This window comes from Drosophila takahashii, unplaced genomic scaffold (assembly GCF_030179915.1).
Source record: "Drosophila takahashii strain IR98-3 E-12201 unplaced genomic scaffold, DtakHiC1v2 scaffold_181, whole genome shotgun sequence".
Lineage (NCBI taxonomy): Eukaryota > Metazoa > Arthropoda > Insecta > Diptera > Drosophilidae > Drosophila > Drosophila takahashii.
Window position 1 is genome coordinate 2,723 of NW_027221679.1, and position 21,503 is coordinate 24,225.

The following is a 21,503-nucleotide window of genomic DNA, read 5'->3' on the forward strand; positions in this document are numbered from 1 at the left end:
AATAAAATATACATTGACATACAAATATGGCTAGTTGTATGGATATGCCGTATTCATTATATGGATACGGCATATAGATTATATGGATATGACCAAAAAATAATTCATAAAGAAATTATATGAATATGGCAGAAATAATTGGTTATATTAATATGATCAAATAATACTTTATATAAAAAAGTGAATATCTTTGGTTGGGTGGCAAAGAGAATTAAATATGCCCGATATATAGACGTCGTGGCCAAAAACTACTATAGGGTGAAGTGCTTGTCTGTTGGTCTATATATATACATATAATATTTTATGCGTACACATTATTATTATAGATAGTTAATATCTATCGTATGGGTGGCAAACGGAATTAAATAATTTCGATATTTAGACGTCGTGGCCAAAAACTACTATAGGATGGTCAGTGGTTGTCCACCAATTAATTATTGAACAAACCATATGAATATCATATGCTGTTGTCAATATAATGTATATCAATAATAATAAAAAATAAGGATGGTACAGTAAGTAGTCCATCTACTATTGAACAAAATATATTATAATATATACTTTTGTTATCAATAGAACAACATATATTAAAATCAAAATATTATCCGTATAAATTTGTTTCTTAAATGAAATTAAGCCTTGGCTACGCGGTTAATATTATAAACCCATGATAATAAGTGAAACAGAGGTCAAGTTTCTATTATATATAGAATAACAAATTGTTTCCGACTTTTATCGTTAATCTTTGGTGGCAGGTATATATGATAATTTATATTAAATTATTATATCCCCTGTCGTTTGGGCACAGAGTATCGCTTGCCGGTACAATGTGTTTACAAAAAGCATTATAATAAAATATAATTGCAATATTAGTGATCAAAATAATTTCATATGCGCTCGGGTTTATATCATATATTACCAGAGAGTTATATGGAAAAGATAAATTTTAAATTTATCATCAAAATGCAAATGATTTAACTCAATATTTATATTGGTTAAACAAAAATTGTACATGTGTGGATACAATAATTATGTATGTTGAACAAAAATGATATTTTAGAATGAAATATGTATATATAATATAATAAAAACTTATAGAAAGAACAATATATATTGAAAATTGTGTTATAAAAAAGTTGTACTTTTTCTTTAACATCAATTATAAACTTGTTATATTAGTGGCGAAACAAGTAAAAATTAAAGAACGTATACGAATGCCATATAAAAATGGCCGTATTCGAATTAAAATAGAATTATTTCACAAAGCAAAAAAAAATATTGAATTAAAATCAATATTTAAGAAAAACCGAACATATAAAATGGAAATAAAATCTATTATATTTATATTACTAATTTCTATTCAAAAAATATGAATGAAATATGAACGAAAACATTATTCTGGTTGATCCTGCCAGTAGTTATATGCTTGTCTCAAAGATTAAGCCATGCATGTCTAAGTACACACGAATTAAAAGTGAAACCGCAAAAGGCTCATTATATCAGTTATGGTTCCTTAGATCGTTAACAGTTACTTGGATAACTGTGGTAATTCTAGAGCTAATACATGCAATTAAACATGAACCTTATGGGACATGTGCTTTTATTAGGCTAAAACCAAGCGATCGCAAGATCGTTATATTGGTTGAACTCTAGATAACATGCAGATCGTATGGTCTTGTACCGACGACAGATCTTTCAAATGTCTGCCCTATCAACTTTTGATGGTAGTATCTAGGACTACCATGGTTGCAACGGGTAACGGGGAATCAGGGTTCGATTCCGGAGAGGGAGCCTGAGAAACGGCTACCACATCTAAGGAAGGCAGCAGGCGCGTAAATTACCCACTCCCAGCTCGGGGAGGTAGTGACGAAAAATAACAATACAGGACTCATATCCGAGGCCCTGTAATTGGAATGAGTACACTTTAATCCTTTAACAAGGACCAATTGGAGGGCAAGTCTGGTGCCAGCAGCCGCGGTAATTCCAGCTCCAATAGCGTATATTAAAGTTGTTGCGGTTAAAACGTTCGTAGTTGAACTTGTGCTTCATACGGGTAGTACAACTTACAATTGTGGTTAGTACTATACCTTTATGTATGTAAGCGTATTACCGGTGGAGTTCTTATATGTGTTTAAATACTTGTATTTTTTCATATGTTCCTCCTATTTAAAAACCTGCATTAGTGCTCTTAAACGAGTGTTATTGTGGCCGGTACAATTACTTTGAACAAATTAGAGTGCTTAAAGCAGGCTTCAAATGCCTGAATATTCTGTGCATGGGATAATGAAATAAGACCTCTGTTCTGCTTTCATTGGTTTTCAGATCAAGAGGTAATGATTAATAGAAGCAGTTTGGGGGCATTAGTATTACGACGCGAGAGGTGAAATTCTTGGACCGTCGTAAGACTAACTTAAGCGAAAGCATTTGCCAAAGATGTTTTCATTAATCAAGAACGAAAGTTAGAGGTTCGAAGGCGATCAGATACCGCCCTAGTTCTAACCATAAACGATGCCAGCTAGCAATTGGGTGTAGCTACTTTTTTGGCTCTCTCAGTCGCTTCCCGGGAACCAAAGCTTTTGGGCTCGGGGGAAGTATGGTTGCAAAGCTGAAACTTAAAGGAATTGACGGAAGGGCACCACCAGGAGTGGAGCCTGCGGCTTAATTTGACTCAACACGGGAAAACTTACCAGGTCCGAACATAAGTGTGTAAGACAGATTGATAGCTCTTTCTCGAATCTATGGGTGGTGGTGCATGGCCGTTCTTAGTTCGTGGAGTGATTTGTCTGGTTAATTCCGATAACGAACGAGACTCAAATATATTAAATAGATATCTTCAGGATTATGGTGTTGAAGCTTATATAGCCTTCATTCATGGTGGCAGTAAAATGTTTATTGTGTTTGAATGTGTTTATATAAGTGGAGCCGTACCTGTTGGTTTGTCCCATTATAAGGACACTAGCTTCTTAAATGGACAAATTGCGTCTAGCAATAATGAGATTGAGCAATAACAGGTCTGTGATGCCCTTAGATGTCCTGGGCTGCACGCGCGCTACAATGAAAGTATCAACGTGTATTTCCTAGACCGAGAGGTCCGGGTAAACCGCTGAACCACTTTCATGCTTGGGATTGTGAACTGAAACTGTTCACATGAACTTGGAATTCCCAGTAAGTGTGAGTCATTAACTCGCATTGATTACGTCCCTGCCCTTTGTACACACCGCCCGTCGCTACTACCGATTGAATTATTTAGTGAGGTCTCCGGACGTGATCACTGTGACGCCTTGTGTGTTACGGTTGTTTCGCAAAAGTTGACCGAACTTGATTATTTAGAGGAAGTAAAAGTCGTAACAAGGTTTCCGTAGGTGAACCTGCGGAAGGATCATTATTGTATAATATCCTTACCGTTAAAAAAAAATTTGTTAATACAAATTTAATACAAATTACCAATATATATATATATATACATAATAATTATAATAATAATTATACCAAAATATGATCTTAAAAGTAAAAGATCAAATAAAGTTCGAACAAGCAAATCGAAATATTGTAATAATATAATATTATTACAAATAAATTAAATAGAAACAAACATAAAATTCGAACATGCAAATCGAATTATTAATATAATAAAATATATTTTATATATTTATTATAAACTTTTGTGTGTATATGGACCATAATATACACGCGTTGCGAGATGTATTGGCCAACTAATTTGATGATGATCATACATTGGATAATGCAACAACCTAAAATATACAATGTTGTACCTGGTTTCAGGTTAATGTTTTATATAAAATTATCAATATATATTAACAAACAAATGCCATTACAAATAATACTTTGATATATATTGTTTATATAAAACTAAGACATTTCGCAGCATTTATTTTAGGTATATAAATACATTTATTGAAGGAATTGATATATGCCAGTAAAATGGTGTATTTTTAATTTCTTTCAATAAAAACATATTTGACCAAATTTAAAACCAATATTATAAAACTCTAAGCGGTGGATCACTCGGCTCATGGGTCGATGAAGAACGCAGCAAACTGTGCGTCATCGTGTGAACTGCAGGACACATGAACATCGACATTTTGAACGCATATCGCAGTCCATGCTGTTATGTACTTTAATTAATTTTATAGTGCTGCTTGGACTACATATGGTTGAGGGTTGTAAGACTATGCTAATTAAGTTGTTTATACAAATTTTATAATAAAATTTTATAAGCATATGGTATATTATTGGATAAAAATAATTTAATTATTTTATTCATAATATTAACAAATATATGAAAAACATTATCTCACAATAGTAATTAAACTTTGAGAAAAACGAAGAGGAATATTTTCTTTTTCAATCAAATAATACTGAGAAATGTCTAGCATAAAATATTATCTAGAATTGTCTCTTATTAATGATTTGAAATATGAAAAACGTTGACAATATTATTATTCTTCGTTAATTCGTTACAAATAAATGCCATTAATATATATATACGTCAGCTTTAAACGAATTTAATAAAATGTTTTATCATTATATATAAAGAATTAATTGCAAATAAAAGTTATATACAACCTCAACTCATATGGGACTACCCCTGAATTTAAGCATATTAATTAGGGGAGGAAAAGAAACTAACAAGGATTTTCTTAGTAGCGGCGAGCGAAAAGAAATCAGTTCAGCACTAAGTCACTTTGTCTATATGGCAAATGTGAGATGCAGTGTATGGAGCGTCAATATTCTAGTATGAGAAATTAACGATTTAAGTCCTTCTTAAATGAGGCCATTTACCCATAGAGGGTGCCAGGCCCGTATAACGTTAATGATTACTAGATGATGTTTCCAAAGAGTCGTGTTGCTTGATAGTGCAGCACTAAGTGGGTGGTAAACTCGATCTAAAACTAAATATAACCATGAGACCGATAGTAAACAAGTACCGTGAGGGAAAGTTGAAAAGAACTCTGAATAGAGAGTTAAACAGTACGTGAAACTGCTTAGAGGTTAAGCCCGATGAACCTGAATATCCGTTATGGAAAATTCATCATTAAAATTGTAATATTTAAACAATATTATGATAATAGTGTGCATTTTTTCCATATAAGGACATTGTAATCTATTAGCATACCAAATTTATCATAAAATATAACTTATAGTTTATTCAAATTAAATTGCTTGCATTTTAACACAGAATAAATGTTATTAATTTGATAAAGTGCTGATAGATTTATATGAATACAGTGCGTTAATTTTTCGGAATTATATAATGGCATGATTATCATTGATTTTTGTGTTTATTATATGCACTTGTAGGATTAACAATGCGAAAGATTCAGGATACCTTCGGACCCGTCTTGAAACACGGACCAAGGAGTCTAACATATGTGCAAGTTATTGGGATATAAACCTAATAGCGTAATTAACTTGACTAATAATGGGATTAGTTTTTTAACTATTTATAGCTAATTAACACAATCCGGGGCGTTCTATATAGTTATGTATAATGATATTTATATTATTTATGCCTCTAACTGGAACGTACCTTGAGCATATATGCTGTGACCCGAAAGATGGTGAACTATACTTGATCAGGTTGAAGTCAGGGGAAACCCTGATGGAAGACCGAAACAGTTCTGACGTGCAAATCGATTGTCAGAATTGAGTATAGGGGCGAAAGACCAATCGAACCATCTAGTAGCTGGTTCCTTCCGAAGTTTCCCTCAGGATAGCTGGTGCATTTTAATATTATATAAAATAATCTTATCTGGTAAAGCGAATGATTAGAGGCCTTAGGGTCGAAACGATCTTAACCTATTCTCAAACTTTAAATGGGTAAGAACCTTAACTTTCTTGATATGAAGTTTAAGGTTATGATATAATGTGCCCAGTGGGCCACTTTGGTAAGCAGAACTGGCGCTGTGGGATGAACCAAACGTAATGTTACGGTGCCCAAATTAACAACTCATGCAGATACCATGAAAGGCGTTGGTTGCTTAAAACAGCAGGACGGTGATCATGGAAGTCGAAATCCGCTAAGGAGTGTGTAACAACTCACCTGCCGAAGCAACTAGCCCTTAAAATGGATGGCGCTTAAGTTGTATACCTATACATTACCGCTAAAGTAGATGATTTATATTACTTGTGATATAAATTTTGAAACTTTAGTGAGTAGGAAGGTACAATGGTATGCGTAGAAGTGTTTGGCGTAAGCCTGCATGGAGCTGCCATTGGTACAGATCTTGGTGGTAGTAGCAAATAATCGAATGAGACCTTGGAGGACTGAAGTGGAGAAGGGTTTCGTGTGAACAGTGGTTGATCACGAGTTAGTCGGTCCTAAGTTCAAGGCGAAAGCCGAAATTTTCAAGTAAAACCAAAAACGCAATATATACAAATCAAGCTAATATAATATACTTGAATAATTTTGAACGAAAGGGAATACGGTTCCAATTCCGTAACCTGTTGAGTATCCGTTTGTTATTAAATATGGGCCTCGTGCTCATCCTGGCAACAGGAACGACCATAAAGAAGCCGTCGAGAGATATCGGAAGAGTTTTCTTTTCTGTTTTATAGCCGTACTACCATGGAAGTCTTTCGCAGAGAGATATGGTAGATGGGCTAGAAGAGCATGACATATACTGTTGTGTCGATATTTTCTCCTCGGACCTTGAAAATTTATGGTGGGGACACGCAAACTTCTCAACAGGCCGTACCAATATCCGCAGCTGGTCTCCAAGGTGAAGAGTCTCTAGTCGATAGAATAATGTAGGTAAGGGAAGTCGGCAAATTAGATCCGTAACTTCGGGATAAGGATTGGCTCTGAAGATTGAGATAGTCGGGCTTGATTGGGAAACAATAACATGGTTTATGTGCTCGTTCTGGGTAAATAGAGTTTCTAGCATTTATGTTAGTTACTTGTTCCCCGGATAGTTAGTTACGTAGCCAATTGTGGAACTTTCTTGCTAAAATTTTTAAGAATACTAATTTGGTCAAACCAATTAGTTCTTATTAATTATAACGATTATCAATTAACAATCAATTCAGAACTGGCACGGACTTGGGGAATCCGACTGTCTAATTAAAACAAAGCATTGTGATGGCCCTAGCGGGTGTTGACACAATGTGATTTCTGCCCAGTGCTCTGAATGTCAAAGTGAAGAAATTCAAGTAAGCGCGGGTCAACGGCGGGAGTAACTATGACTCTCTTAAGGTAGCCAAATGCCTCGTCATCTAATTAGTGACGCGCATGAATGGATTAACGAGATTCCTACTGTCCCTATCTACTATCTAGCGAAACCACAGCCAAGGGAACGGGCTTGGAATAATTAGCGGGGAAAGAAGACCCTTTTGAGCTTGACTCTAATCTGGCAGTGTAAGGAGACATAAGAGGTGTAGAATAAGTGGGAGATATTAGACTTCGGTTTGGTATCGTCAATGAAATACCACTACTCTTATTGTTTCCTTACTTACTTGATTAAATGGAACGTGTATCATTTCCTAGCCATTATACGGATATATTTATTATATCTTATGGTATTGGGTTTTGATGCAAGCTTCTTGATCAAAGTATCACGAGTTTGTTATATAATCGCAAACAAATTCTTTAATAAAACGGTGCATTTATGTATTTTTGATTTGAAAATTTGGTATAACTCCAATTACTCAGGTATGATCCAATTCAAGGACATTGCCAGGTAGGGAGTTTGACTGGGGCGGTACATCTCTCAAATAATAACGGAGGTGTCCCAAGGCCAGCTCAGTGCGGACAGAAACCACACATAGAGCAAAAGGGCAAATGCTGACTTGATCTCGGTGTTCAGTACACACAGGGACAGCAAAAGCTCGGCCTATCGATCCTTTTGGTTTAAAGAGTTTTTAACAAGAGGTGTCAGAAAAGTTACCATAGGGATAACTGGCTTGTGGCGGCCAAGCGTTCATAGCGACGTCGCTTTTTGATCCTTCGATGTCGGCTCTTCCTATCATTGTGAAGCAAAATTCACCAAGCGTTGGATTGTTCACCCATGCAAGGGAACGTGAGCTGGGTTTAGACCGTCGTGAGACAGGTTAGTTTTACCCTACTAATGACAAAACGTTGTTGCGACAGCATTCCTGCGTAGTACGAGAGGAACCGCAGGTACGGACCAATGGCACAATACTTGTTCGAGCGAACAGTGGTATGACGCTACGTCCGTTGGATTATGCCTGAACGCCTCTAAGGTCGTATCCGTGCTGGACTGCAATGATAAATAAGGGGCAATTTGCATTGTATGGCTTCTAAACCATTTAAAGTTTATAATTTACTTTATAAACGACAATGGATGTGATGCCAATGTAATTTGTAACATAGTAAATTGGGAGGATCTTCGATCACCTGATGCCGCGCTAGTTACATATAAAAGCATTATTTAATACAATGACAAAGCCTAGAATCAATTGTAAACGACTTTTGTAACAGGCAAGGTGTTGTAAGTGGTTGAGCAGCTGCCATACTGCGATCCACTGAAGCTTATCCTTTGCTTGATGATTCGATAATAAACATAAATTTAATTGTGTTTATTTTGTTTGGCTTTTTTAAGTCAGAATATATATATATATAAAATATATATATATAAAATAATAATTATATTTAAATAAATTTTATTTAAATATATTTAAAATGGTAGCCATATGTATCGTCATCCTATTAGTGACGCGTATAAAAAATATTCTAAGTCCGAACATGCAAATAAGAGACATATGCAAGTATATGTACTTCTTAAGGTAGCCAACTGAATCGTCATCCTATTAGTGACGTGTATACAAATATTCTAAGTCCGAACATACAAGTAAGAGACATATGCAAGTATATGTACCTCTTAAGGTAGCCAACTGAATCGTCATCCTATTAGTGACTTGTATACAAATATTCTAAGTCCGAACATGCAAATAAGAGACATATGCAAGTATATGTACCTCTTAAGGTAGCCAACTGAATCGTCATCCTATTAGTGACGCGTATAAAAATATTCTAAGTCCGAACATGCAAATAAGAGACATATGCAAGTATATGTACCTCTTAAGGTAGCCAACTGAATCGTCATCCTATTAGTGACGTGTATAAAAATATTCTAAGTCCGAACATACAAGTAAGAGACATATGCAAGTATATGTACCTCTTAAGGTAGCCAACTGAATCGTCATCCTATTAGTGACGTGTATAAAAATATTCTAAGTCCGAACATGCAAGTAAGAGACATATGCAAGTCAATGTTCCTCTTAACATAGAACACTGAATCGTCATCCTATTAGTGACGTGTATAAAAATATTCAAAGTCCAAACATGAGTTATATGGATATGAAAATAATATTAAGTTCTAGTATGGATATGAAAAAAATGAGTTATATGGATATGGGAAAAATAACAAGTTCTAGTATGGATATGAAAAAATGAGTTATGTGGATATGGGAAAAATAATAAGTTCTAGTATGGATATGAAAAAAAAAATGAGTTATATGGATATGGAAAAGAATACAGAGTTCTAGTATGGATATGGAAAAATGAGTTATATGAATATGGGAAAAATGATAAGTTCTAGTATGGATATGAAAAAATATTGAGTTATATGGATATTAAAGAAATAATAAGTTCTAGTATGGATATGGAATAAAATGAGTTATATAGATATGGCAAAAAATTTAATGTTCTAGTATGGATATGAAAAAAATTAGTTATATGAATATGGGAAAATTTATAAGTTCTAGTATGGATATGGAAAAATAATAAGTTCTAGTATGGATATAAAAAAATATTGAGTTATATGGATATTAAAGAAATAATAAGTTCTAGTATGGATATGGAAAAAAATTAGTTATATTGATATGCTAAATAATGAGTTATATGCATATGGAAAAATACTAAGTTGTAGTATGGATATGGGAAGAATACTGAGTTCTAGTATGGATATGGGAAAAATAATCAGTTCTAGTATGGATATGAAAAAATATTGAGTTTTATGGATATTGAAGAGATAATAAGCTCTAGTATGGATATGGAAAAAATTAATTATATTGTAATAGTAAATAATAAGTTATATGGATATAGGAAGAAAATTAGGTTCTAGTCTGGATATGAAAAAAATTAGTTCTATGGATATGGGAAAAATAAAAAGTTCTGGTATGGATATGGAAAAATATTAAGTTATATGGATATTAAAGAAATAATAAGTTCTAGTATGGATATGGAATAAAATGAGTTGTATAGATATGGCAAAAATATAATGTTCTAGTATGGATATGAAAAAAATTAGTTATATGAATATGGGAAAATTTATAAGTTCTAGTATGGATATGGGAAAAAGAATAAGTTCTAGTATGGATATGAAAAAATATTGAGTATATGAATATTAAAGAAATAATAAGTTCTAGTATGAATATGGAAAAATATTATTTATATTGATATGGTAAATAATGATTTATATGGATATGGATAAATACTAAATTCTAGTGTGGATATGGAAAAAAACGAGTTATATGATATGGGAAAAATAATAAGTTCAAGTATGGATATGGAAAAAAATTAGTTTATAGTTATAGGTATGGAAAAAAAATTAATTATATAGATATAGAACAAAAAATAAGTTATATGGATATGGTGGCATCAGTACGAAATATATGCCCAATTTACATACACCGGAGCCGCAGTACGATAAATACCCAATATTTAGACGTCGTGGCCAAAAACATATATAGGGAGGCAGTGCTCGCCGACCGGCCGTATTGTTCAAAATTTATGTTTATCATATTATTTGGCAATGCTATATATAAATGATATCTTATACATATAATTCAATTATAGCGATATGGAAATACCATATTATATGTATAAAGAAAAAAAATGTATAATAAAATATACATTGACATACAAATATGGCTAGTTGTATGGATATGCCGTATTCATTATATGGATACGGCATATAGATTATATAAATATGACCAAAAAAATTTTATATTGATATGGCAAATAAAGAAATTACTTGAATATGGAAATAAAAGAAGTTATATTGATATGGAAGAAAATAATGAGTCATATAGATATGTTGGCATCAGTACGAAATATGCCCAATTTACATACACCGGGGCCGCAGTACGAAAAATACCCAATATTTAGACGTCGTGGCCAAAAACATATATAGGGAGGCAGTGCTCGCCGACCGGCCGTATTGTTCAAAATTTATGTTTATCATATTATTTTGGCAATGCTATATATAAATGATATCTTATACATATAATTCAATTATAGCGATATGGAAATACCATCTTATATGTATAAAGAAAAAAAATGTATAATAAAATATACATTGACATACAAATATGGCTAGTTGTATGGATATGCCGTATTCATTATATGGATACGGCATATAGATTATATAAATATGACCAAAAAATATTTTATATTGATATGGCAAATAAAGAAATTACTTGAATATGGAAATAAAAGAAGTTATATTGATATGGAAGAAAATAATGAGTCATATAGATATGTTGGCATCAGTACGAAATATGCCCAATTTACATACACCGGGGCCGCAGTACGAAAAATACCCAATATTTAGACGTCGTGGCCAAAAACATATATAGGGAGGCAGTGCTCGCCGACCGGCCGTATTGTTCAAAATTTATGTTTATCATATTATTTTGGCAATGCTATATATAAATGATATCTTATACATATAATTCAATTATAGCGATATGGAAATACCATATTATATGTATAAAGAAAAAAAATGTATAATAAAATATACATTGACATACAAATATGGCTAGTTGTATGGATATGCCGTATTCATTATATGGATACGGCATATAGATTATATAAATATGACCAAAAAATATTTTATATTGATATGGCAAATAAAGAAATTACTTGAATATGGAAATAAAAGAAGTTATATTGATATGGAAGAAAATAATGAGTCATATAGATATGTTGGCATCAGTACGAAATATGCCCAATTTACATACACCGGGGCCGCAGTACGAAAAATACCCAATATTTAGACGTCGTGGCCAAAAACATATATAGGGAGGCAGTGCTCGCCGACCGGCCGTATTGTTCAAAATTTATGTTTATCATATTATTTTGGCAATGCTATATATAAATGATATCTTATACATATAATTCAATTATAGCGATATGGAAATACCATATTATATGTATAAAGAAAAAAAATGTATAATAAAATATACATTGACATACAAATATGGCTAGTTGTATGGATATGCCGTATTCATTATATGGATACGGCATATAGATTATATGGATATGACCAAAAAATAATTCATAAAGAAATTATATGAATATGGCAGAAATAATTGGTTATATTAATATGATCAAATAATACTTTATATAAAAAGTGAATATCTTTGGTTGGGTGGCAAAGAGAATTAAATATGCCCGATATATAGACGTCGTGGCCAAAAACTACTATAGGGTGAAGTGCTTGTCTGTTGGTCTATATATATACATATAATATTTTATGCGTACACATTATTATTATAGATAGTTAATATCTATCGTATGGGTGGCAAACGGAATTAAATAATTTCGATATTTAGACGTCGTGGCCAAAAACTACTATAGGATGGTCAGTGGTTGTCCACCAATTAATTATTGAACAAACCATATGAATATCATATGCTGTTGTCAATATAATGTATATCAATAATAATAAAAAATAAGGATGGTACAGTAAGTAGTCCATCTACTATTGAACAAAATATATTATAATATATACTTTTGTTATCAATAGAACAACATATATTAAAATCAAAATATTATCCGTATAAATTTGTTTCTTAAATGAAATTAAGACTTGGCTACGCGGTTAATATTATAAACCCATGATAATAAGGTGAAACAGAGGTCAAGTTTCTATTATATATAGAATAACAAATTGTTTCCGACTTTTATCGTTAATCTTTGGTGGCAGGTATATATGATAATTTATATTAAATTATTATATCCCCTGTCGTTTGGGCACAGAGTATCGCTTGCCGGTACAATGTGTTTACAAAAAGCATTATAATAAAATATAATTGCAATATTAGTGATCAAAATAATTTCATATGCGCTCGGTTTTATATCATATATTACCAGAGAGTTATATGGAAAAGATAAATTTTAAATTTATCATCAAAATGCAAATGATTTAACTCAATATTTATATTGGTTAAACAAAAATTGTACATGTGTGGATACAATAATTATGTATGTTGAACAAAAATGATATTTTAGAATGAAATATGTATATATAATATAATAAAAACTTATAGAAAGAACAATATATATTGAAAATTGTGTTATAAAAAAGTTGTACTTTTTCTTTAACATCAATTATAAACTTGTTATATTAGTGGCGAAACAAGTAAAAATTAAAGAACGTATACGAATGCCATATAAAAATGGCCGTATTCGAATTAAAATAGAATTATTTCACAAAGCAAAAAAAAAATATTGAATTAAAATCAATATTTAAGAAAAACCGAACATATAAAATGGAAATAAAATCTATTATATTTATATTACTAATTTCTATTCAAAAAATATGAATGAAATATGAACGAAAACATTATTCTGGTTGATCCTGCCAGTAGTTATATGCTTGTCTCAAAGATTAAGCCATGCATGTCTAAGTACACACGAATTAAAAGTGAAACCGCAAAAGGCTCATTATATCAGTTATGGTTCCTTAGATCGTTAACAGTTACTTGGATAACTGTGGTAATTCTAGAGCTAATACATGCAATTAAAACATGAACCTTATGGGACATGTGCTTTTATTAGGCTAAAACCAAGCGATCGCAAGATCGTTATATTGGTTGAACTCTAGATAACATGCAGATCGTATGGTCTTGTACCGACGACAGATCTTTCAAATGTCTGCCCTATCAACTTTTGATGGTAGTATCTAGGACTACCATGGTTGCAACGGGTAACGGGGAATCAGGGTTCGATTCCGGAGAGGGAGCCTGAGAAACGGCTACCACATCTAAGGAAGGCAGCAGGCGCGTAAATTACCCACTCCCAGCTCGGGGAGGTAGTGACGAAAAATAACAATACAGGACTCATATCCGAGGCCCTGTAATTGGAATGAGTACACTTTAAATCCTTTAACAAGGACCAATTGGAGGGCAAGTCTGGTGCCAGCAGCCGCGGTAATTCCAGCTCCAATAGCGTATATTAAAGTTGTTGCGGTTAAAACGTTCGTAGTTGAACTTGTGCTTCATACGGGTAGTACAACTTACAATTGTGGTTAGTACTATACCTTTATGTATGTAAGCGTATTACCGGTGGAGTTCTTATATGTGTTTAAATACTTGTATTTTTTCATATGTTCCTCCTATTTAAAAACCTGCATTAGTGCTCTTAAACGAGTGTTATTGTGGGCCGGTACAATTACTTTGAACAAATTAGAGTGCTTAAAGCAGGCTTCAAATGCCTGAATATTCTGTGCATGGGATAATGAAATAAGACCTCTGTTCTGCTTTCATTGGTTTTCAGATCAAGAGGTAATGATTAATAGAAGCAGTTTGGGGGCATTAGTATTACGACGCGAGAGGTGAAATTCTTGGACCGTCGTAAGACTAACTTAAGCGAAAGCATTTGCCAAAGATGTTTTCATTAATCAAGAACGAAAGTTAGAGGTTCGAAGGCGATCAGATACCGCCCTAGTTCTAACCATAAACGATGCCAGCTAGCAATTGGGTGTAGCTACTTTTATGGCTCTCTCAGTCGCTTCCGGGGAAACCAAAGCTTTTGGGCTCCGGGGGAAGTATGGTTGCAAAGCTGAAACTTAAAGGAATTGACGGAAGGGCACCACCAGGAGTGGAGCCTGCGGCTTAATTTGACTCAACACGGGAAAACTTACCAGGTCCGAACATAAGTGTGTAAGACAGATTGATAGCTCTTTCTCGAATCTATGGGTGGTGGTGCATGGCCGTTCTTAGTTCGTGGAGTGATTTGTCTGGTTAATTCCGATAACGAACGAGACTCAAATATATTAAATAGATATCTTCAGGATTATGGTGTTGAAGCTTATATAGCCTTCATTCATGGTGGCAGTAAAATGTTTATTGTGTTTGAATGTGTTTATATAAGTGGAGCCGTACCTGTTGGTTTGTCCCATTATAAGGACACTAGCTTCTTAAATGGACAAATTGCGTCTAGCAATAATGAGATTGAGCAATAACAGGTCTGTGATGCCCTTAGATGTCCTGGGCTGCACGCGCGCTACAATGAAAGTATCAACGTGTATTTCCTAGACCGAGAGGTCCGGGTAAACCGCTGAACCACTTTCATGCTTGGGATTGTGAACTGAAACTGTTCACATGAACTTGGAATTCCCAGTAAGTGTGAGTCATTAACTCGCATTGATTACGTCCCTGCCCTTTGTACACACCGCCCGTCGCTACTACCGATTGAATTATTTAGTGAGGTCTCCGGACGTGATCACTGTGACGCCTTGTGTGTTACGGTTGTTTCGCAAAAGTTGACCGAACTTGATTATTTAGAGGAAGTAAAAGTCGTAACAAGGTTTCCGTAGGTGAACCTGCGGAAGGATCATTATTGTATAATATCCTTACCGTTAATAAAAAAATTTGTTAATACAAATTTAATACAAATTACCAATATATATATATATATACATAATAATTATAATAATAATTATACCAAAAATATGATCTTAAAAGTAAAAGATCAAATAAATTTCGAACAAGCAAATCGAAATATTGTAATAATATAATATTATTACAAATAAATTAAATAGAAACAAACATAAAATTCGAACAAGCAAATCGAATTATTAATATAATAAAATATATTTTATATATTTATTATAAACTTTTGTGTGTATATGGACCATAATATACACGCGTTGCGAGATGTATTGGCCAACTAATTTGATGATGATCATACATTGGATAATGCAACAACCTAAAATATACAATGTTGTACCTGGTTTCAGGTTAATGTTTTATATAAAATTATCAATATATATTAACAAACAAATGCCATTACAAATAATACTTTGATATATATTGTTTATATAAAACTAAGACATTTCGCAGCATTTATTTTAGGTATATAAATACATTTATTGAAGGAATTGATATATGCCAGTAAAATGGTGTATTTTTAATTTCTTTCAATAAAAACATATTTGACCAAATTTAAAACCAATATTATAAAACTCTAAGCGGTGGATCACTCGGCTCATGGGTCGATGAAGAACGCAGCAAACTGTGCGTCATCGTGTGAACTGCAGGACACATGAACATCGACATTTTGAACGCATATCGCAGTCCATGCTGTTATGTACTTTAATTAATTTTATAGTGCTGCTTGGACTACATATGGTTGAGGGTTGTAAGACTATGCTAATTAAGTTGTTTATACAAATTTTATAATAAAATTTTATAAGCATATGGTATATTATTGGATAAAAATAATTTAATTATTTTATTCATAATATTAACAAATATATGAAAAACATTATCTCACAATAGTAATTAAACTTTGAGAAAAACGAAGAGGAATATTTTCTTTTTCAATCAAATAATACTGAGAAATGTCTAGCATAAAATATTATCTAGAATTGTCTCTTATTAATGATTTGAAATATGAAAAACGTTGACAATATTATTATTCTTCGTTAATTCGTTACAAATAAATGCCATTAATATATATATACGTCAGCTTTAAACGAATTTAATAAAATGTTTTATCATTATATATAAAGAATTAATTGCAAATAAAAGTTATATACAACCTCAACTCATATGGGACTACCCCCTGAATTTAAGCATATTAATTAGGGGAGGAAAAGAAACTAACAAGGATTTTCTTAGTAGCGGCGAGCGAAAAGAAATCAGTTCAGCACTAAGTCACTTTGTCTATATGGCAAATGTGAGATGCAGTGTATGGAGCGTCAATATTCTAGTATGAGAAATTAACGATTTAAGTCCTTCTTAAATGAGGCCATTTACCCATAGAGGGTGCCAGGCCCGTATAACGTTAATGATTACTAGATGATGTTTCCAAAGAGTCGTGTTGCTTGATAGTGCAGCACTAAGTGGGTGGTAAACTCCATCTAAAACTAAATATAACCATGAGACCGATAGTAAACAAGTACCGTGAGGGAAAGTTGAAAAGAACTCTGAATAGAGAGTTAAACAGTACGTGAAACTGCTTAGAGGTTAAGCCCGATGAACCTGAATATCCGTTATGGAAAATTCATCATTAAAATTGTAATATTTAAACAATATTATGATAATAGTGTGCATTTTTTCCATATAAGGACATTGTAATCTATTAGCATACCAAATTTATCATAAAATATAACTTATAGTTTATTCAAATTAAATTGCTTGCATTTTAACACAGAATAAATGTTATTAATTTGATAAAGTGCTGATAGATTTATATGAATACAGTGCGTTAATTTTTCGGAATTATATAATGGCATGATTATCATTGATTTTTGTGTTTATTATATGCACTTGTAGGATTAACAATGCGAAAGATTCAGGATACCTTCGGGACCCGTCTTGAAACACGGACCAAGGAGTCTAACATATGTGCAAGTTATTGGGATATAAACCTAATAGCGTAATTAACTTGACTAATAATGGGATTAGTTTTTTAACTATTTATAGCTAATTAACACAATCCCGGGGCGTTCTATATAGTTATGTATAATGATATTTATATTATTTATGCCTCTAACTGGAACGTACCTTGAGCATATATGCTGTGACCCGAAAGATGGTGAACTATACTTGATCAGGTTGAAGTCAGGGGAAACCCTGATGGAAGACCGAAACAGTTCTGACGTGCAAATCGATTGTCAGAATTGAGTATAGGGGCGAAAGACCAATCGAACCATCTAGTAGCTGGTTCCTTCCGAAGTTTCCCTCAGGATAGCTGGTGCATTTTAATATTATATAAAATAATCTTATCTGGTAAAGCGAATGATTAGAGGCCTTAGGGTCGAAACGATCTTAACCTATTCTCAAACTTTAAATGGGTAAGAACCTTAACTTTCTTGATATGAAGTTTAAGGTTATGATATAATGTGCCCAGTGGGCCACTTTTGGTAAGCAGAACTGGCGCTGTGGGATGAACCAAACGTAATGTTACGGTGCCCAAATTAACAACTCATGCAGATACCATGAAAGGCGTTGGTTGCTTAAAACAGCAGGACGGTGATCATGGAAGTCGAAATCCGCTAAGGAGTGTGTAACAACTCACCTGCCGAAGCAACTAGCCCTTAAAATGGATGGCGCTTAAGTTGTATACCTATACATTACCGCTAAAGTAGATGATTTATATTACTTGTGATATAAATTTTGAAACTTTAGTGAGTAGGAAGGTACAATGGTATGCGTAGAAGTGTTTGGCGTAAGCCTGCATGGAGCTGCCATTGGTACAGATCTTGGTGGTAGTAGCAAATAATCGAATGAGACCTTGGAGGACTGAAGTGGAGAAGGGTTTCGTGTGAACAGTGGTTGATCACGAGTTAGTCGGTCCTAAGTTCAAGGCGAAAGCCGAAAATTTTCAAGTAAAACCAAAAACGCAATATATACAAATCAAGCTAATATAATATACTTGAATAATTTTGAACGAAAGGGAATACGGTTCCAATTCCGTAACCTGTTGAGTATCCGTTTGTTATTAAATATGGGCCTCGTGCTCATCCTGGCAACAGGAACGACCATAAAGAAGCCGTCGAGAGATATCGGAAGAGTTTTCTTTTCTGTTTTATAGCCGTACTACCATGGAAGTCTTTCGCAGAGAGATATGGTAGATGGGCTAGAAGAGCATGACATATACTGTTGTGTCGATATTTTCTCCTCGGACCTTGAAAATTTATGGTGGGGACACGCAAACTTCTCAACAGGCCGTACCAATATCCGCAGCTGGTCTCCAAGGTGAAGAGTCTCTAGTCGATAGAATAATGTAGGTAAGGGAAGTCGGCAAATTAGATCCGTAACTTCGGGATAAGGATTGGCTCTGAAGATTGAGATAGTCGGGCTTGATTGGGAAACAATAACATGGTTTATGTGCTCGTTCTGGGTAAATAGAGTTTCTAGCATTTATGTTAGTTACTTGTTCCCCGGATAGTTAGTTACGTAGCCAATTGTGGAACTTTCTTGCTAAAATTTTTAAGAATACTAATTGGGTCAAACCAATTAGTTCTTATTAATTATAACGATTATCAATTAACAATCAATTCAGAACTGGCACGGACTTGGGGAATCCGACTGTCTAATTAAAACAAAGCATTGTGATGGCCCTAGCGGGTGTTGACACAATGTGATTTCTGCCCAGTGCTCTGAATGTCAAAGTGAAGAAATTCAAGTAAGCGCGGGTCAACGGCGGGAGTAACTATGACTCTCTTAAGGTAGCCAAATGCCTCGTCATCTAATTAGTGACGCGCATGAATGGATTAACGAGATTCCTACTGTCCCTATCTACTATCTAGCGAAACCACAGCCAAGGGAACGGGCTTGGAATAATTAGCGGGGAAAGAAGACCCTTTTGAGCTTGACTCTAATCTGGCAGTGTAAGGAGACATAAGAGGTGTAGAATAAGTGGGAGATATTAGACTTCGGTTTGGTATCGTCAATGAAATACCACTACTCTTATTGTTTCCTTACTTACTTGATTAAATGGAACGTGTATCATTTCCTAGCCATTATACGGATATATTTATTATATCTTATGGTATTGGGTTTTGATGCAAGCTTCTTGATCAAAGTATCACGAGTTTGTTATATAATCGCAAACAAATTCTTTAATAAAACGGTGCATTTATGTATTTTTGATTTGAAAATTTGGTATAACTCCAATTACTCAGGTATGATCCAATTCAAGGACATTGCCAGGTAGGGAGTTTGACTGGGGCGGTACATCTCTCAAATAATAACGGAGGTGTCCCAAGGCCAGCTCAGTGCGGACAGAAACCACACATAGAGCAAAAGGGCAAATGCTGACTTGATCTCGGTGTTCAGTACACACAGGGACAGCAAAAGCTCGGCCTATCGATCCTTTTGGTTTAAAGAGTTTTTAACAAGAGGTGTCAGAAAAGTTACCATAGGGATAACTGGCTTGTGGCGGCCAAGCGTTCATAGCGACGTCGCTTTTTGATCCTTCGATGTCGGCTCTTCCTATCATTGTGAAGCAAAATTCACCAAGCGTTGGATTGTTCACCCATGCAAGGGAACGTGAGCTGGGTTTAGACCGTCGTGAGACAGGTTAGTTTTACCCTACTAATGACAAAACGTTGTTGCGACAGCATTCCTGCGTAGTACGAGAGGAACCGCAGGTACGGACCAATGGCACAATACTTGTTCGAGCGAACAGTGGTATGACGCTACGTCCGTTGGATTATGCCTGAACGCCTCTAAGGTCGTATCCGTGCTGGACTGCAATGATAAATAAGGGGCAATTTGCATTGTATGGCTTCTAAACCATTTAAAGTTTATAATTTACTTTATAAACGACAATGGATGTGATGCCAATGTAATTTGTAACATAGTAAATTGGGAGGATCTTCGATCACCTGATGCCGCGCTAGTTACATATAAAAGCATTATTTAATACAATGACAAAGCCTAGAATCAATTGTAAACGACTTTTGTAACAGGCAAGGTGTTGTAAGTGGTTGAGCAGCTGCCATACTGCGATCCACTGAAGCTTATCCTTTGCTTGATGATTCGATAATAAACATAAATTTAATTGTGTTTATTTTGTTTGGCTTTTTTAAGTCAGAATATATATATATATAAAAATATATATATATAAAATAATAATTATATTTAAATAAATTTTATTTAAATATATTTAACAATGGTAGCCATATGTATCGTCATCCTATTAGTGACGCGTATAAAAATATTCTAAGTCCGAACATGCAAATAAGAGACATATGCAAGTATATGTACTTCTTAAGGTAGCCAACTGAATCGTCATCCTATTAGTGACGTGTATACAAATATTCTAAGTCCGAACATACAAGTAAGAGACATATGCAAGTATATGTACCTCTTAAGGTAGCCAACTGAATCGTCATCCTATTAGTGACGCGTATACAAATATTCTAAGTCCGAACATGCAAATAAGAGACATATGCAAGTATATGTACCTCTTAAGGTAGCCAACTGAATCGTCATCCTATTAGTGACGCGTATAAAAATATTCTAAGTCCGAACATGCAAATAAGAGACATATGCAAGTATATGTACCTCTTAAGGTAGCCAACTGAATCGTCATCCTATTAGTGACGTGTATAAAAATATTCTAAGTCCGAACATACAAGTAAGAGACATATGCAAGTATATGTACCTCTTAAGGTAGCCAACTGAATCGTCATCCTATTAGTGACGTGTATAAAAATATTCTAAGTCCGAACATGCAAGTAAGAGACATATGCAAGTCAATGTTCCTCTTAAAATAG

General features: G+C 33.9%; 6 non-coding genes across 6 annotated transcripts; all 6 read left to right on the forward strand.

The window, feature by feature from the left end:
- The first annotated feature begins 1,395 nt into the window (after positions 1 to 1,395).
- LOC138914334 (small subunit ribosomal RNA) lies at positions 1,396 to 3,385 on the forward strand. Its single transcript, XR_011420190.1, has one exon. It is a non-coding gene; the product is annotated as a small subunit ribosomal RNA (ribosomal RNA).
- A 621-nt stretch (positions 3,386 to 4,006) lies between these two features.
- On the forward strand, positions 4,007 to 4,185 carry LOC138914329 (5.8S ribosomal RNA). The gene has a single exon (XR_011420185.1). It is a non-coding gene; the product is annotated as a 5.8S ribosomal RNA (ribosomal RNA).
- Positions 4,186 to 4,583: 398 nt separating this feature from the next.
- Positions 4,584 to 8,535, forward strand: LOC138914340 (large subunit ribosomal RNA). Its single transcript, XR_011420196.1, has one exon. It is a non-coding gene; the product is annotated as a large subunit ribosomal RNA (ribosomal RNA).
- A 5,080-nt stretch (positions 8,536 to 13,615) lies between these two features.
- Positions 13,616 to 15,610, forward strand: LOC138914333 (small subunit ribosomal RNA). Its single transcript, XR_011420189.1, has one exon. It is a non-coding gene; the product is annotated as a small subunit ribosomal RNA (ribosomal RNA).
- A 623-nt stretch (positions 15,611 to 16,233) lies between these two features.
- LOC138914339 (5.8S ribosomal RNA) lies at positions 16,234 to 16,412 on the forward strand. The gene has a single exon (XR_011420195.1). It is a non-coding gene; the product is annotated as a 5.8S ribosomal RNA (ribosomal RNA).
- Positions 16,413 to 16,810: 398 nt separating this feature from the next.
- LOC138914336 (large subunit ribosomal RNA) lies at positions 16,811 to 20,767 on the forward strand. Its single transcript, XR_011420192.1, has one exon. It is a non-coding gene; the product is annotated as a large subunit ribosomal RNA (ribosomal RNA).
- Positions 20,768 to 21,503: the final 736 nt, after the last annotated feature.